Raw genomic sequence first — 17785 nt, 5'->3', positions numbered from 1 at the left:
ACCAGTAATTTTGAGTATCTTTTCATGTGCCTCTTGGCCATTCATATATTTTCTTTTGTCAAGTGTCTGTCCAAATATTTTGCCCATTTCTGTCTTTTTATAATTGAGCTGTTTTAAAAATATATATTCTGAATATAAGTCCCTAGACAAATTTACAGATTGCAAATATTTTCTCAAAGTCTATGGCTTGCCTTGCCTTTTAATTTTCTTAAATGTGTCATTCAGAGTAGATGTTTTATAATGTCTACTCTTTGAATTCACAATACAATCTACCGCTAGAATACATTCTTTTACTCTTCTATCCACAATACAATATTTTTATTTTTGCTTGAATTAGTCAATTATATTTTATAAAAATTTAAAAATGAGAAAAGTAAGGTTTGGTTTTTTTTTTGTATGTCTGCCTACATATTTACTATTTCTAGTGCTCTTCATTCCTTTGAAATCCAAGTTTCTTTTTCATCTGGCATTGTTTTCTTTTGCCTAAAGAACTTCCTTTAACATTTACTAGAGTATAGGTCTGCTGTGAGGAATTCACTCAGAATTTTATTGTCTAAAAAGTCTTTATTTTAATTTTTGAAAGATAGTTTCACTGGGCATGGAATTCTGTGTTGGCTTTTTCTTTCAGTATGATAAAAATGTAATTCCATTGCCTTCTTGTTTATGTTGTTTCTGATAAAGTGTGCTATCTTTTTATCTTTTTTATTTTGTTTGTAATGTGTCTTTTTTAATTCATTCACTCAATTTTGTGATTTTCCTTCTATCACTGGGTTTTTGGATTTTGTTTACAATTTGCCATGGTGTGGATTTCTTGGTATTTATCTTAATTGGGGTTTTATTGAACTTCTTGGATCTCTGAGTTTATAGTTTTAATAAAATGTGGAAAGCTTTTAGCCATTAATTTTTAAAATACTTTTCCTGTGCCTTCCTCTTCTCAATTAAGACTGCTTGATTTAGTCACATGGCTCGTTGAGAGTCTGTCTATTCATCCCCCCTCCGCACCACCCACCTGTATTTTTGCTCTATGCTTTTATTTTTGGAGAGTTACTATCATTGTGTTTTCACATTCACCAAACCTGTCATTTGCAGTGTCAAATCTGCTATCAATCCTATCAGGTTAAATTTTCATTCCAGGTATTGTAATAGGTACCTATAGATGCATATAAAATGAGTCCTAAAATTAGCATCTTAAGACAGTATTTATTATCTCACAATTCCTGTGGGTTAGGAATTTGGAAATGGCTTAACTGGGTGGTTCTCAAGGTCTCTCATGAGATTATGGTCAAGCTACTGGACTGGGCCTGCAGTTTCGTCAGAGGGCTTGACTGGAGAAGGATCTGCTTCCAAGCTCATTCAACCGGCTGTTGACACTCAGTTCTATACACTCTGGACCTCTCCACAGGGTGCTTCCTGACATGGCTGCTGGCTTCCCCCCAGAACAAACAATCTAAGAGTGTAGGAGAGCAAGTGTGTGCACCCAAGACAAAAGTTGCAGTCTTTTATAACCTACTATCAGAAATGATATCCCATTACTCTGCCAGATTGATCCTTTTGAGACTATTTAAAGCTCTCTCTAAGTTCTGGAAATTTCTTCCAGGCCAAAAGCAAGAGTAGTTACGGGCTCACTTTGTTTCCCTTTCTTGTGCTGCATGTTGTCTAATAACTGACAATAATGGGTCCGTATATTTTATCCAGTTTTTCTAGTTGTTTATGGCTGGTCCTATAGCAAGTCCCATATACAAGTCTCAAAGCAATTACCTTTTCATAGGTAGAAGCAGAAGTTCAGAGACTCCAGTTCCATCCATGTCATTGCAAATGGCAAGATTTCGGGTTTGTTTGTTTTTTTATGGCTGCATAATATTCCATTGTATGTGTATACCACATCTTCTTTATCCAATCATCTGTCGATGGACATCTTGGCTCTTTCCACAGTTTGGCTATTGTGGACATTGCTGCTATAAACATCAGGATGCACGTACCTCTTTGGATCACTACATTTGTATCTTTGGGGTAAATACCCAGTAGTGCAATTTCTGGGTAGTAGGGCAGCTCTATTTTCAACTTTTTGAGGAACCTCCATACTGTTTTCCAGAGTGGCTGCACCAGCTTGTATTTCCACCAACAGTGTAGGAGTGTTCCCCTTTCTCTGCATCCCTGCCAATATCTGTCATTTCCTGACTTAATTTTAGCCATTCTGACTGGTGTGAGGTGGTATCTCATTGAGGTTTTGGGTATTAAAGAGGGCACGTACTGAATGGAGCACTGGGTGTTATAGGCAAACGATGAAGCATGGAACACTACATCAAAAACTAATGATGTACGGTGATTAACATAACATAATAAAATAAAAAAAAAGAAAACCGTAACTATGGGAGGTGATGGATGTTAAAAAAAAAAAAGTTCAGAGACTATTTTTATAATGTTAGATCATGCCACACCTCTGCTCAACAATGCCAGTGGCCTGTCATCTCAATCATTGGCCTCAATCATTTATCTCTCACACCTCATGTGTAACTAGTTTTCCTCTCATACTCTCCATTCCAGCTTCATCAACTCCATTGCTCCCCAGATATACCTAGGAGAGTCCTGCTGCAAGGTCTTTGCTCTTGTTAACTCTGTCTAGAACACATATTCCCCAGATAGCACTGGGACTAATTTTCTCAGTTGACTTTAAATCTCTAGTTAAATGTTACTTATCACATAGGCTTTCTCTGATTATGTCATATAAATAGCAATTTCCTTCTTGTTCATTCTTTATTTTATATACTCTGATTTATTTTTATTAATAGCACTTATTACCACCTGGCATATTAAATATTTATTTGTTTATTGTATGTATATTCCCCTCACTAGACTACAAGCTCCAAGTGAGATTTTCCCCAGTATATGGGGAAACAACACAGTATAAACTGGACACATATTTATTGAATTCTTGACACACAGTATAAACTGGACACACAGTATAAACTGGACACATATTTATTGAATAATTGAATATGTAGCAGATATGAATTTTGCTTTTATAACATGGGTAAAGAAATATTATAGTTTTTAAAATTTACCTAAAACAGATAATCTATTCCCAGACTGCACTTGCATCTGGCAGGAAACTCAGTACTAATCATGGTTCGAGGGTCTTTTCACCCTTTCTAGGATGTTTTAAGAACTCTGAGAGTTTTACTTACTGCAGAATATTTATGGAAGGGTCTTACGTTCTTTTTTTTTTTTTTTAAAGATTTTATTTATTTATTTGACAGAGAGAGACACAGCGAGAGAGGGAACACGAGCAGTGGGAGTGGGAGAGGGAGAAGCAGGCTTCCCGCCGAGCAGGGAGCCCGATGTGGGACTCGATCCCAGGACCCTGGGATCATGACCTGAGCCGAAGGCAGATGCTTAACAACTGAGCCACCCAGGCGCCTGGGTCTTATGTTCTTCTATCTACATTGGTTACTATTAATATTATTATAGTACAAACCAATATGCTCCCTTGAACTCATAACTCTGCTGCTTGCAATTCAAGCTTGGACATAGAAGTCTTTTATTTTCTTTGTGGTCAGCCTCTTTGAATTTCCATCCCACCCAGGCAAAGGTTCTGTCCCAAGGGCTTTGTAGAGGAGTAGGAAATGGATCTCTACCTCCATACAAAATCCTCTAATTCCCTAAACCTCTGTCTGTAGTTTTCATTCAGAAAATATTCCAAAACCTCCCTCCTCCTACAAGTTGACCATTTAAATGCTTCTTAACCTATTCTTATCTCCTTTCCATACACACACACACACACACACACACATGCATGTACACACACACATATAATTGGAGATGTTGGTTGAATTTCAGATTTCTGGGAACTTCTAGGCCCTACAATGCAAGAGTGAAGAATTTCAGAACTATATACCACATTACATGGCTATATTCTGGTTAGTGGGGAAGGAAATTACAAATTCCTCTCACAGAGTGGACAAATCTAAATCTGTGTCCTAGTAGAGTGATTGGCTCACACATAAATGAAAAAGAATGAATGAGTGAATGAATGCAGATCTTTTCCTTAGAACATACATAATATCCTATCCAACTTTCAATGTTGTGTTGCTAGTAAAATCTCTTTCCAAAAATTTCATAAAACCTTTTCTCTGCATGCTTTTCTTATTGTGCTTTATTATTTTTGCCTTTGCCTTATCTATTCAGTTATCTCCCCAACTAAACAGTAGAGCTTCTTGGGGACTTGACTTATGCCTAATTTGCCTTTTCCTTACTGCAATATAAGCTGAATGTTTTGTATCCAGTAAGTCCTAGAAATAATTTTGAATAAATGAAAATAATTTAGTTAATGAAGATCTATTCCCAATTTTAGTTTAGAAGATGTAACAAATGTCATATCAAAGGCTTAAGGCTGATTACTAATTAAGAGTTGCTAAAAATCTTTCCTCTAGACTTATGCAATGAGTCTATATACAGTTTCCCTCCATTAATAATATTATTGTGATATTTTAAAAGAACAAACAACTTTTAAAAAAAGTAAGCATTCCTTGTAATGACTATAAGTGTCCCTATCAGGGTTAGTCTATGTTATATTGGTCTTGCCACCTTGTTCTGACCATATAGTTGCCACACTGATCTGTCACCATTATCAATAAATAAATACAACCAAAGACAGTAAATATTATTGGTCATAAACTTTCTAGTAAATATGAAATCTAATGTCATAAGCTTGATAAGTTATATTAAGATATAAACAATGTCCAAAATGCATTTTTGTTTTACGTTTAAGAGAGAGAGCGAGAGAGCGGGGGTAGGGGCAAAGGGAAAGGGAGAGAGAGAATCTTAAGCAGGATCCACTCCCAGTGTGGAACCCAACCGAGGGCTCAGTCTTACAACCCTGAGATCATGACCTGAGCTGAAATCAAGAGTTGGACGCTTAAGCACCCCTTTTTGTTTTAGTTTTTAAAAGTGAAGGTAATCCTGATCCTAACTCTTATTGCAGGATGTTATGGAGGTCCTGCATGCTGCTCTTTACCAAAGAAGGATTTGACTCATTTTTATCATTTTTCAATCCTGCAGGGAAGTTACTATTTGTTAGGGAAGGTCATAGTTCTTCCTGTCTTATGAAGAATTTTGCTTGAGTATTTTTTTTCTTTTTCACCGTGTGCTTAAAATAAAACTGGTGCAGTAAAATTTTTATTAGATATTATAGAGGAATGAGATATTGGTTGTACTGGTAAATATTTCTAATTATTCAGGTTTCAAATAAATAAGTTTTTATTGTGGAAGGATTACATTTAAATCATTGTTGAATTGGGGTAAACTTTTTCAGGGGCACTTGTAGAAACATCTAAAAGAATTTCATTTCAAAAGATGAGAAAGAAAGCTGCATGCCAGAGGCCCTTTTGCTAGTGAATAGTTAGCAGAACAATTTAGAACCATTAAAGAATGTTCAGCATCAAATCTCATATTTCATGGGACGTACAGATTGGCATGGGTAAATCAGAGAAAATTCTACATTAAAGTCCAATAGATTGAGTCAAAACTGGGTCACATCTCTATATTCTGATTTTATTTAAAATGATGTGTAGATTCAGAAAGACGAAGCAAGTATGTGGCATGCAAAGAAGAACCTTTCACTTAGAAGCCAAAAATATTTTAAGGTTATCTTGTATTTTTTTTGTAATCTTAGGAGTCTGTCAGAAATATTTTGCATGTTAAAGATGATCAATTAGTAATTACAAGTTGGCTTCAGAAAAACAAACAAGAGTTAGTGGATACATTTGTGTGCAAATTATAACAGTCCTTTCTTCCTCCTTAATTATAAAGAATAGAGTTTCAAATCTTGAATAGGCATTTAGTATTGAATGTATTCTATCCAGGTATGAAAATATGTCTCTGTTCTCTAAATACATTTTTACAAAATTTTTTTTTACCACATTGTAGCCTCACTCCAACTCAGATTACACAGGGACAGAAAAATTGATTGGGTGCTTTGGAATGACTTTTTTCCATTCCATTTCATTGCATTGCAGCCAATCCTACTATACTCATATTTGCTTTTGGGGTTGAGGGTGTTAAGGCAGGGTTTCTTTGTTCTTGAAAATTAGGAAACAGACAAAAAGTTAGACTTTTAATAAAACATATTGGATTTGAAATAATTATGATATTCACTAATACTTACATATCCCGTATGTAGTCTTAATATATTTTTAAATGTTGACAAACTCTTAATTTATTTATTTTTAAGATTTTATTTTTAAGTAATCTCCACACCCAAAGTGGGGCTAAACCCACAACTCCAAGATCAAGAGTTGCACACTCCACCTACAGAGCCACCCAGGAACCCCAATAAACTCTTAATTTATATTACCATTCTAAATTGTTAACATGTTATGTGGCTCACTTAAATAGGGGAAAGGGAAAAGCTTGCTGTCTTGGAGAACATTTTTTTCCATTTCTGTATAACCCACATTTAACTTCTAAAACATTAATTACATTTGCAGTGAGGCAAACGGAGTCTTAGAAGGGCAGTTAGACCTCATGTATTAGGGATAAGCTGGTAGCCTTTGAGAGTGCACAGAATGTACAAATTATGCTGTGCATTACATGTTATTTTCCATTAATGCCTGTGAAGGAGCTCTAACAATGAAGAATAGCTGATTGTGCCTCCTTTAAACTTTGTCACTTTCCCCACCCGGCACTTGACCCTATGCCTCAGGTCATAAAGTATTTCACTGACTATTATTGCAAAAGTATTTTGACTGGTAATTCCAATGGGATAGGTCAATTTCAGTGGCTCTCAATTATATTTCTTGAGGCTTATATCAGCACAGGAGCCCTGTGCCTATAGTTGAGGAATAATGAATTCTAAATAGTTATCCAAAATTTGGTCCAGGAATATAATTATATACTCAAACAAATTCATCCCAATTTAGTACAGGGTGATATATACATTTATATATGTGTCAGAAGTCTTGGGGTGCCTGGGTGGCTCAGTCGTTAAGTGTCTGCCTTTGGCTCAGGTCATGATCCCGTGATCCTGGGATAGAGCCCCGCATCGGGCTCCCTGCTTGGTGGGAAGCCTACTTCTCCTTCTCCCACTCCCCCTGCTTGTGTTCCCTCTCTCGCTGTCTCTCTCTCTGTCAAATAAATAAATAAAAATCATAAAAAAAAGAAGTCCTTGTTAAAATGTGCAAATACACATATGAATTTAAGTGACTCTGACAGTTACCCTAGCTGAACTCTATCAATTTGCTAGAATTATTTTTATAATATTTTAATACACTTTTTATATACTTTATATACTTTTCTTTTATATACTTATAACTTAAACCTTGGATGTTGTACTCTCAGTAGTTCCTGAAATGGCATTTAGAACCATTTGATCATGGTGTTTTTCTGGGACATTGTTTCTTACTGCTTATTGCCACTAGATGGAAGAAGTAGGTTAACAAAATGATACTTTTGGTGCTTCATTCAATTCTACCCAGAAACAACCACAAGACTGTGTTTAAAATAATGCAGTCTCAGCATTCTTTCATTTATATATTTTTACTACAGTATTTCTTTTCATATGAATACTGGGTTTAAGAATTTTTTAATTTTTTGTATTGGTTAGTTTTCTTTTTATTATTTTAAAGTATTGGAATTTTCAAAAGTAACCAAAAAAGAAAATAATGGCCAGCTGGAAGAAGAGAGGTAAGAATTATATAAAGATATTGGTAACAGGTATGCCACAAAGTAATTCTTCACATGCATTATTGTCCAAGGAGGCACACACACACATAAACATCAAACCTCATTCATTTAATTATTCTTTGGTGCCACAGATGCTTACTGAGCAATTGGCACATTGAAGACACTGGACTAGGTGCTTAGAAACACACAAGGGATGACTTAGGCATAGCAACTGTTTATAAGATTTTTACGTTCTACAAGAGAGCTAATCAAGGGGTGAGCCATTTTCATTTATGCATACATTTTGAATAAGGCAGAAATGGATGAATCTTAGAAATATAGATGCCATATTTTGGACATACAGGCTGGATAGAGAGATTAGGTTTGGAGTATCACTTTAATCTGAAGAGATCAGGGATCACTTCATGAAAAACTGGAATTAAAATAGATCCTTGAAGTGGGAGAGGCAGACTATGGCATTCTAGTGATAGAGGCAGAATGAGAAGGCAGAGAGGCAAGAAATAACAACTTAAAAAATGTTTAAAGATAAAAGGACAGTACATTTTAAAAAGCAATTTAAAAGTTTGCATAGGAAAGACATTGTAATTTATATTTTTTAAGCAGATGATAGGTATAGGAAGTATCCTCACTAGATAAAGTATCATGTAGGGGAGAAGAGTGAGCATTCTGGAAAGGTGAAGTTTTTCAGTTTAGAAACAGAAGATCACTCAAGATGAAATAACCTGGAAATAGGGGTACTAGCATCCATCTGATGCCTGTGTTTTATCAAACATGAGCTAACTGTGCATGTGGGTCTGTAAACTGATGGGAAGACTTCATCATAATAGAACGATAATAGAATAGAAGCTGACTTCTGAAGGCAGCTTCCTGTGGCTTCCATTCTTCACAACTCTAACATATGCTAGAAAGGAGACTAATGTAGTAAACAGTGTCATTTGACTCCCAAGAAGTTATTTCAGTATTTAACTTTAAGACAAAATATAGTACCCACACACATTCATACCTAGTAGTCTACTGATATGAATGATCAAAGAATTCTATTCCAGCCCCTGAAGGTAATGAGCTTGAACCTTGATATTATGAGTGGCTATAAAATTATCCAGCTTTTAAATCCAACCACAGAATTTGATTTTATGACCTCCTATGGAACTGTAGCTATAGGTTAACTAAAGGTTATGAAGTAATATTTCCTTTTTATAGTTCTGAATTCACTGCCTTGTAATTTCAGAGATCACCTTATTCTACAGTGGGACAAGCTTTATGGTATTATAATTTGTATAGTTCAATGTGGGTCTTGCAACTTTTTTTCCCTGAATTCATATTCCATATTACTCATATAATATTATTTGTATCTAGTTCATCACTATTTTAGTTGATAGAAATGTATGTAGGAGACCCTTATATAGTTTTAAGCCTTATTTCCCTATTTTGTTCTTTGTATTGCTTACAGATAAGGCTTAATTAAAACTTAAAATTAAATATTGTTTTATATCTTAATGGGAATAAAAATGTTATTCATTAAATCCTACTTTAATTTGATAATACAAGATTACCTAGAATACACACATATATATGTATTTATTATTTATAATTGCAAATGAATAAATTCAGATTATAATTAGCTTCACTATTTTATTCTATAAAGCGACTTTGTATCAATATAACATATATGCCTATTTTCCTGAATTCAAGATAGTAATCCCAGTGATTTTAATACAAATAAATTATTAGCCATGTTTAGATCTCATTAGACAAAGCTAATAATTTTATTTTGCTGACACTTCATACACTGTGTAAAATAAGCTGATCTTTCTAAAGCGAGAGTGACAGTTTGATTTTATAATTTCTCTGCTCATTTATAATTAAAATCTTTAAAAAAGTAATTGTAACTCAGTACTAATGTTAGATGTGAAAAAGTATAATTTCAAATGTATTTATCAGAAGGATAAAAAATGGCTGTAGAAGCCTACATAAATTATTGGTTTTTTTCAAAAGGTAGTGTCTACATAGCCAAGGTAGAGAATAGAAATACATATTTGAAAAAAGCTGGACATAAATTATATGCTCTATAATTGAAGAAATGATATAGCTAGGAGTTTTTAGCCTAGTTACCCAGACTGTGTATTTACATTGACTCTCTCAACTCAACATAATTGCATAACTGTAACTCTTTGCCTTTGTAGATGCAAGTAGAAAATCTAGAAATAAAATTCTCTAATTTGATATAGTTCAGCCCTATCTTTAATGCAGCTTGGTTTCCAATTATTATCACTTGAAAATCGTTGGTGATTTTCCTATAAAAACTTCTAAAAAAGAAAACTATCAACAAAATGGCAGCACAGGAAGAACCTGAACTCACCTCCTTCCACAGACATGCCAAATCTACAACTACATATGGGACAATTCCCTCTGAAAAAGAACTGAAAACTAGCTGAACAGCTCTTCCATAACAAAAGATAAAGGGGCTTCTCTGAGACAGTTAGGAGGGGCAGAGATGTGGTCTTGCCAAAATCCCCAGCCCTAGTGCTGTGACCCACCATTGGGAGGGATCTCACAAGTCCAGAGCTCCTTTCTGAGGAGTGAGTGGTGTGTGCCTCACATCAGGCACCCCAACCTTGGGAGCTGCCCTGGAGAGACAAGCTCCTAAAATGTCTGGCTTTGAAAACCAATGAGGCTAATGTCCAAGGGACCCAAAAGGCTGTAGGGAATGGAGATACTCTTTTTTAAAAGGCTCACATGTGGGTTTACTTGTCCCAGGACGCAGGATGAAAGAAGCAGTTTGAAAAGTACCTAGACTAGGGCGCCTGGGTGGCTCAGTTGGTTAAGCGACTGCCTTCAGCTCAGGTCATGATCCTGGAGTCCCGGGATCGAGTCCCGCATCGGGCTCCCTGCTCGGCAGGGATCCTGCTTCTCCCTCTGACCCTCCTCCCTCTCATGCTGTCTCTCATTCTCTCTGTCTCAAATAAATAAATAAAAAATCTTAAAAAAAAAAAAAAAAAAGGAAAGAAAAGTACCTAGACTATATGTGAAGGAGATTCATTTGCTAATATTAAAGCATCTACCAGAGGGGCAGGGGACAGTTGGGATTGTCCAATGATGGAGGCACTAGTTGGTGGCATTTTTGTTCTCTCTGGCTCCTCTGCTAGCACTGGTGGTCACAAACAGTCACAGCACCCTCCTGCTGCCTTGCTAAGGTTAGCAGATGCACACAGTCAAAGTACTCTACTATTGCCTTGCTAAAGCTAACAGGTGTGCCCTACCACCCCCAGTGCTCTTTCACTGCCTAGCTGAAGCCAGAGGGTGTGCCCCAGCCTCAGCACTCTCCCACTGCCTTACTAAAGCCAGTGGTTGTATGCAGTCCACACAGGGGATGCCCCTTGGTCATCTGACCCTGATGGTCAGGAGGACTTGGGCCTGGGCCCCACAGGACTGTAGCAATCAAAAAGACAGTTCTCAGCAGGCTACCACCGCCAGGGCGCTACACAGACAGCAGAATGAAACACACCCCCAGTCTCCCTGTGACAAAGGTCTATTGGTCTAGAGCTTTAGTCTGAGAGATAAGCTTTAGGTTTGCCATACATCTAGAGGGTATGAAGAAGCTTTCAGGGAACCTAGACAGGGAGACATCATCTTTGCATTCTCCTTTGCCCTCCCTACAGCTCACAGGTGCCTCCTAGAAAGGAGCTTATACACTTGTCTGAAGCCCAGATTTTTGCAACAATTGGCCAGGGGACACCTCCAGATCTCTTAGTCTAGAGGCCAGCAAGATTTAAAATTGCAATCTATTTAAAAATGAGATACATAAGGTGTGTATCTGCATACCTTAAAAGCTATTGCTTGAAGATCTGGCTTCCAATCAGTCTGAAAGTAGGTGCTGAGATGCCACCCTTTGGAACACTGACATATCTTGGCACACCTTCAACAACTGGGATTTATCAAGAATAAATTAGGCTACTTGGGTAATCACAAAAGTTGGAGAGACAACCAAAGACTAGGGCAAGGTTGAATGATCAAGTTCATCTCCTATGAAAGACCACCCCTTCAAGATTGGGAGAGGTAGCTGTTATACCTAATACATAGAAATACATATAGTCAAGCAAAATGAAGAAACAGAGGAATATGTTCCAAATGAAAGAAAAAGATAAACTTCAGAAAGACTTTAATGAAATAGAGATAAGTAATCTACCCAATAAAGAGTTCAAAGTAATGGTCAAAAGATGCTCACTGAACTCAGGAGAAGAATAGGTGAACACAGTGAGAACTTCAGCAAAGAGACAGAAAATATAAAAAAGTACCAAACAGAAGTCACAGAGCTGAAAAATACAATAACTGAAGTGAACAATACACTAGAGTGGTTCAATAGCAGACTGCATGAAGGAAAAGAACAGATCAGCAGTCTAGAAGACAGGTAGTGGAACTCATCCAAAAAGAGAGGCAATAAGAAAAAAACAATTTTAAAAAGTGAAGATAGCTTAAAAGACTGGTAGGAAAACATCAAGCAGAATAACATTTACATTATGGGGTCCGAGAATACAAGGAGAGAGAGAGAGAGAAAGGGACAGAAAACTTATTTGAAGAAATAATGGCTGAAACTTCCCTAATCTGGAGAGGGAAACAGACATCCAGGTTCAGGAATCACAGAGGGTTCTAAATAAGATGGACCCAAACAGATCTGTACCAAGACACATTATACCTAAAATGTGAAAAATTAGAGACTCTTAAAAGCAGCAAGAAAAAAACAACTTGTTACATTCAAAAGCTCCCCCATGAGATTTTTCAGCAAAAACTCTTCAAACCAAAAGGGAGTGGCATGATATATTCAAAGTGTTGAAAAGAAAAAAGAATTCCAACCAAAAATTCTGTACCTGGCAAGATTATCACTCAGAGATGAAGGAAAGATAAAGAATTTTTCCAGACAAGGAAAAGCTAAGGAGTTCATTGCTATAAACTTGGCTTGACATGAAATAGTAAAGGCACTTCTTTAAGCTGAAAAGAAAATGGATTAATTAGAAAGAAGAATGTTGGGGAAGTATAAATCTTACTGGAAAGGTAAATATGTAGTAAAGGTAGTGGATTAATTACTTATAAAGTTAGTATGAAGGTTAAAAGGCAAAAGTAGTAAAATTAACTACAACCATAATAACTAGTTAAGAGATACACAAAATAAAAAGATGTAAAATGTGACATCAAAAACATAAAACATTTACACTTAAAAGAATAAAAATTTAAAATACATATAAAACACAAAGTGTTGTTGGGGGAAATACAGAGTTTTAGAATAGTTAAACTTAAGTTGTTATCAACTTAAAATAGACTGTAATATGTGAATGTGACCCTCATGGCAATCACAGTGCAAAAACCCGTAGTACATACACAAAAGATAATGGGAAAAAAATCTAAACATAACACTAATGAAAAACATCAAACTACAAGGGAAGAGAGCAAAACAAACAAACAAACAAAAAAAACAGAACTACAAAAACAGCCACAGAACAATTAACAAAATGGAAAAAAGTTCATAGCTATTAAAAGTTACTTTAAATGTAAATGGACTGAATTCTCCAATCAAAATACAGAGTCGCTGAATGGATTAAAAAACAACAACAACAACAAAAACAAGACCCATCTATAGGCTGCCTATAAGACACTCACTTCAGATGTGAGGACATACAAGACTGAAAGTGCAGGGATGGAAAAAGATATTCTGTGAAATTGGAAATGAAAAGAAAACTGGTGTAGCTATACTTAGACAAAACAGACTTTAAACAAAGACTATAATAAAAGGCAAAGAAAGGCATTACATAATGATAAAGGGATCAATCCAACATGAGGATTTAACATTGGGAACTTGGGAAGTTGGTGGAGTAGGAGGATCCTAAGCTCACCTCATCTCACAGGTATACCTAGATAACAGCCACATCAGTGCAACTAACTCAGAAAACAACCTGGAGACTGACAAAACAGATTCTGCACAGTTAATCATAGAGAGGAGGCCACATGGAAAAAGGTTGGAGGGTCAGAGACCCAGTCAGGTACCAAATTCCTGGCAAGACTAACATAAATGAGAGGAACACCACAGGCACAGAGGAGAGGAACAGACCCCACACATGACATGGGGGACCTGCACTGGGAAGACAAGTCCTTATAACATTTGCCTTTGAAAACCAGTGGGGCTTAAGTTTTTACAATCTGTGGGACTTAACTCTGGGTACTTCAAAAATCAGCAGGCTCAGCTCTGGGAGAGCTGGAAGGAAATAGGAAACTGAGTCCCTGCCCTTAAAGAGACAGCATAACAAACAACCACCAAGATACACCATAGAAGCAGCAGTTTGAAAAGCGCCTGGAGTTTATGGGAAGGAGATTTATTTACTAATCTCAGAACATGCTCTGGAGGGGCAGATCTTTAGGAGACTTCTCCAGGAACAAAAGAGCTGATGGGCACTATTTATATCACAGAATACAAGGATGTAAATATCACATCATTTACATAAAATGGGGGTGAGGTGGGTGGGGAGGAGAGTGTAAAAGTTTAGTGCCTTTAGAATGGGTTCAAATGTTAAAAGTGACCATCAACTTAATACAGACTGCTATATGCACCGGATGTTATATATAAATCTAATGGTAATAACAAATCAAAAACCTATAATAGATATGCAAAAAATAGAAAAGAATCCAAGCATACCACTAAAGAAAGCCATCAAATCACAAGGGAAGAGAGGAAAGGAACAGAAAAGAGCTACAAAAACAACCATAAGATAAGCAACAAAATGGCAATAAGTATATACCTATCATTAATTATTTTGAATATAAATTGACTAAATGCTCTAATTAAAAGACTTAGGGTGACTGAATGGATAGAAAAGTAAGACCCATCTATATGCTACCTACAAGGGACTCATTTATTAAGTAGAGACACATGCAGATAGGAAGTGAAAGGATGGAAAAACATTTATTATGCAAATGGAAGCAGGAAGAAAGCTGGGATAGCAATACTTATATTGGACAAATAGACTGTAAAACAAAGACTGTATCAAGAGACAAAGAAGGACACGACATAATCATAAAGGAACAAATCAACAAGAAAATATAATTGTAAATATTTATGTACCTAAACAAAGCAACTATTTTTAGAAATAAAGGAAGAAATCAATAAAAATACAATGATAGTAGGGGACACCCCACTTATATCAATGGATAGATCATCCAAACAGAAAATCAACAAAGAAATAGTGGCTTTAAACAACATATTGGATCAGATAGACTTAACGGATATGGTCAGAACATTTCATCTTAAAGCAGCAGAATACACATTCTTTTTAAGTGCACATGGAACATTCTCCAGAATAGGTCACATGTTAGGTCACAAAATGAGTCTCAACAAATTGAAAAAGATTGAAATCATATCATGTGTCTTTTCTGATTACAATGGTATGAAACTACGAAATCAATCACAAGAAAAACTCTGGAAAAAACCCACAAATACATGGAGGTTAAATGACATGCTACTAAAAAATGAATGGGTCAGGCAAGAAGCCAAAGAAGAAATAAAAAGAATACGTGGAGCCAAATGAAAATGAAAACACAATGGTTCAAATCTTTGGGATGCAGCAAAAGCTGTTCTACGAGAGATGATAGTAATAAAGGCCTACCTTAAGAAGCAAGAAAAATCTTGAAGAAACCACCTAATCTTACACCTAAGGAGCTAGAAAAAGAAGAACAAACAAAGCCCAAAGCCAGTAGAGGGAAGGAAATAATAAAGATTAGAGCAGAAATAAGTGAAATAAAGACTAAAAAAATAGAACAGGTTAGTGAAACCAAGAGCACTGAATTTAATTTGGCTCTGACTCTGAAAGAAAGGCAACAAAAGCAAAATAATTTAAGTGGGATTACATCAAACTAAAAAGGTTCTGCACAGCCAAGGAAACCAACAAAATGGACAGTCTACTAAATGGGAGAAAATATTTGCAAATCATATATTTAATAAGAGATTAATATCCAAAATATATGAAGAACTCCTACAACTCAATAGCAAAAAATCAGATAGTCCAATGAAAACTTAGCAGAGGGACTAAGTAGACATTTTCCTAAAGATATAAAGACACATGAAAAAAATGCTCAACTTCACAAATAACCAGGGAAATGGAGATCAAAACCACAATGAGATATTACCTCACATATGTTAGAATGGCTAGTATCAAAAAGACAAGAAATAAATGTTGATGAGGATGTGGAGAAAAGGGAGCCCTTGTGTACTGTTGGTGGGAATGTAAATTGGTATGAATGTAAATTGGTACAGCCACTATGGAAAACAGTATGTGGTTTCCCCCCAAAAATTAAAAATAGAGCTACCATATGATCCAGCAATTCCACTTCTGGATATTTATTTGAAGAAAATGAAAAAAAAAAAAACTAATTCAAAGATATGTGCTCCCCTATGTTTATTGCAGCATTATTTTCAATAGCCAAGATACGTAAGCAACCTAAATGTCCCTGGGTGGATGAATGGATAAAGAAACTGCGGTGTATATATACAATGCGATACTACTGATCCATAAAAAAGAATGAAATTGTTCCAGCTGCAACAACGTGAGTGGACCTTGAGGGCATTATGCTAAGGGAAGTAAGAGAGAGAAAGGCAAATAATGTATGATTTTACTTATATGTGGAATGTAAAAAAAAAACCCCAAAACAAATGAATAAAGAAAGCAAACCTCATAGATACAGAGAACAGATTAGTGGTTGTGAGAGGGGAAAGGGATTGGGGATGGGAGAAATGGGTAAATGGGATCAAGAGGTACACACTTCCAGATGTAAAATAAATGAGTCATCATGGGGATGTAATATACAGCATGGTTATTATAGTCAATATATTGTACCACATATGTGAAAGTTGCCAACTCTTAAAAGTTCTCATCACAAAGATAGAAAAGAAGATTTTTTTTCTTTGTATGATGATGGTAACCAGCCTGATTGTGATGATCACTTCACATGAATACAAATCTTGAATGATTCTGTTGTACATCTGAAACTAATATAATATTATATGTCAATTTTACTTAAATTTAAAAAAAATGAAAAAAGAAATCAGTAAAAGGTTATATAGCTAAATAAGACATGTCTGTTAAGAGTGTTATCTGCTCTTTTATTGACTTTTAGAAGTTTACTTACTCCAGTTTAGAAAAATTCAGTGTTGCCTTTCAGGAATCGTAACATTTTGGGCCAAATAGCATGTCCCTGTTACTATAGGTGATGTATTATTCCTTTGTGGAAGTTTGATTTAAGAAAGCAAAACTGCCCCGCTGGCTGCTCTGAAAAGCCATCTGCACTGTTCCCGCGTCCGGCTCCGCGTTCGCCGCAACCACCTCCGCCACCGCGGACTCCGGCAGCTTTCTCGCCAGAGTCCTCGAACTCTTGCTTTCTTTTTAATCCGCTGCATCGGATCACCCGCTGCCCCATCATGTCAGACGCGGCCGTGGACACCAGCTCCGAGATCACCACCAAGGACTTAAAGGAGAAGAAGCAAGTTGTGGAGGAGGCAGAGAATGGAAGAGACGCGCCTGCTAATGGGAGCGCTAACGAGGAGAAGGGGGAGCAGGAGGCTGACAGTGAGGGAGATGAAGAAGAGGAAGAAGCGGGGGAGGAGGAGGAGGAGGAGGAGGAGGAAGGCGATGGCGAGGAAGAGGATGGAGATGAAGATGAGGAGGCCGAGGCAGCTACGCGCAACGGGCAGCTGAAGATGATGAGGGTGACGATGTCGACACCAAGAAGCAGAAGACTGAGGAGGGTGACTAGGCAGCAGAAAAGGAACAGTTAAACTTAACCAAAAAAAGGCCACCGTGACCTAGTCACCCTCCACTTCCCGTCTCAGAATCTAAGCGTGGTCACCTTGGAGTAGAGTCCCGCCCGCCTGCCCAACGCGGCGGCGCCACCCGCAGATGACACACGCTCTCCGCCACGCAGCCAAAACCGCAACGTGAATTTGCAACAGGGGAGGAAGAAAGAACCCAAACTTCCAAGGCCCTGCTTTTTTTCTTAAAAGTACTTTAAAAAGGAAAATGTGTTTGTATTTTTTATTGACATTTTATATTTTTGTACATATTGTTAG

At 36.6% G+C, this 17785-nt stretch overlaps 1 pseudogene; it reads left to right on the top strand.

Annotated features, from left to right (window-relative positions):
- Positions 1-17020: 17020 nt before the first annotated feature.
- LOC118022471 lies at positions 17021-17472 on the top strand (annotated as a pseudogene).
- Positions 17473-17785: the final 313 nt, after the last annotated feature.

The sequence above is a fragment of the Mirounga leonina genome, unplaced genomic scaffold (assembly GCF_011800145.1).
Source record: "Mirounga leonina isolate KUSES-001 unplaced genomic scaffold, KU_Mleo_1.0 Mir_176, whole genome shotgun sequence".
Classification (NCBI taxonomy): domain Eukaryota; kingdom Metazoa; phylum Chordata; class Mammalia; order Carnivora; family Phocidae; genus Mirounga; species Mirounga leonina.
Note: the sequence above shows the minus strand (reverse complement) of the source record. Positions and strands in the feature narration are given on the sequence as shown.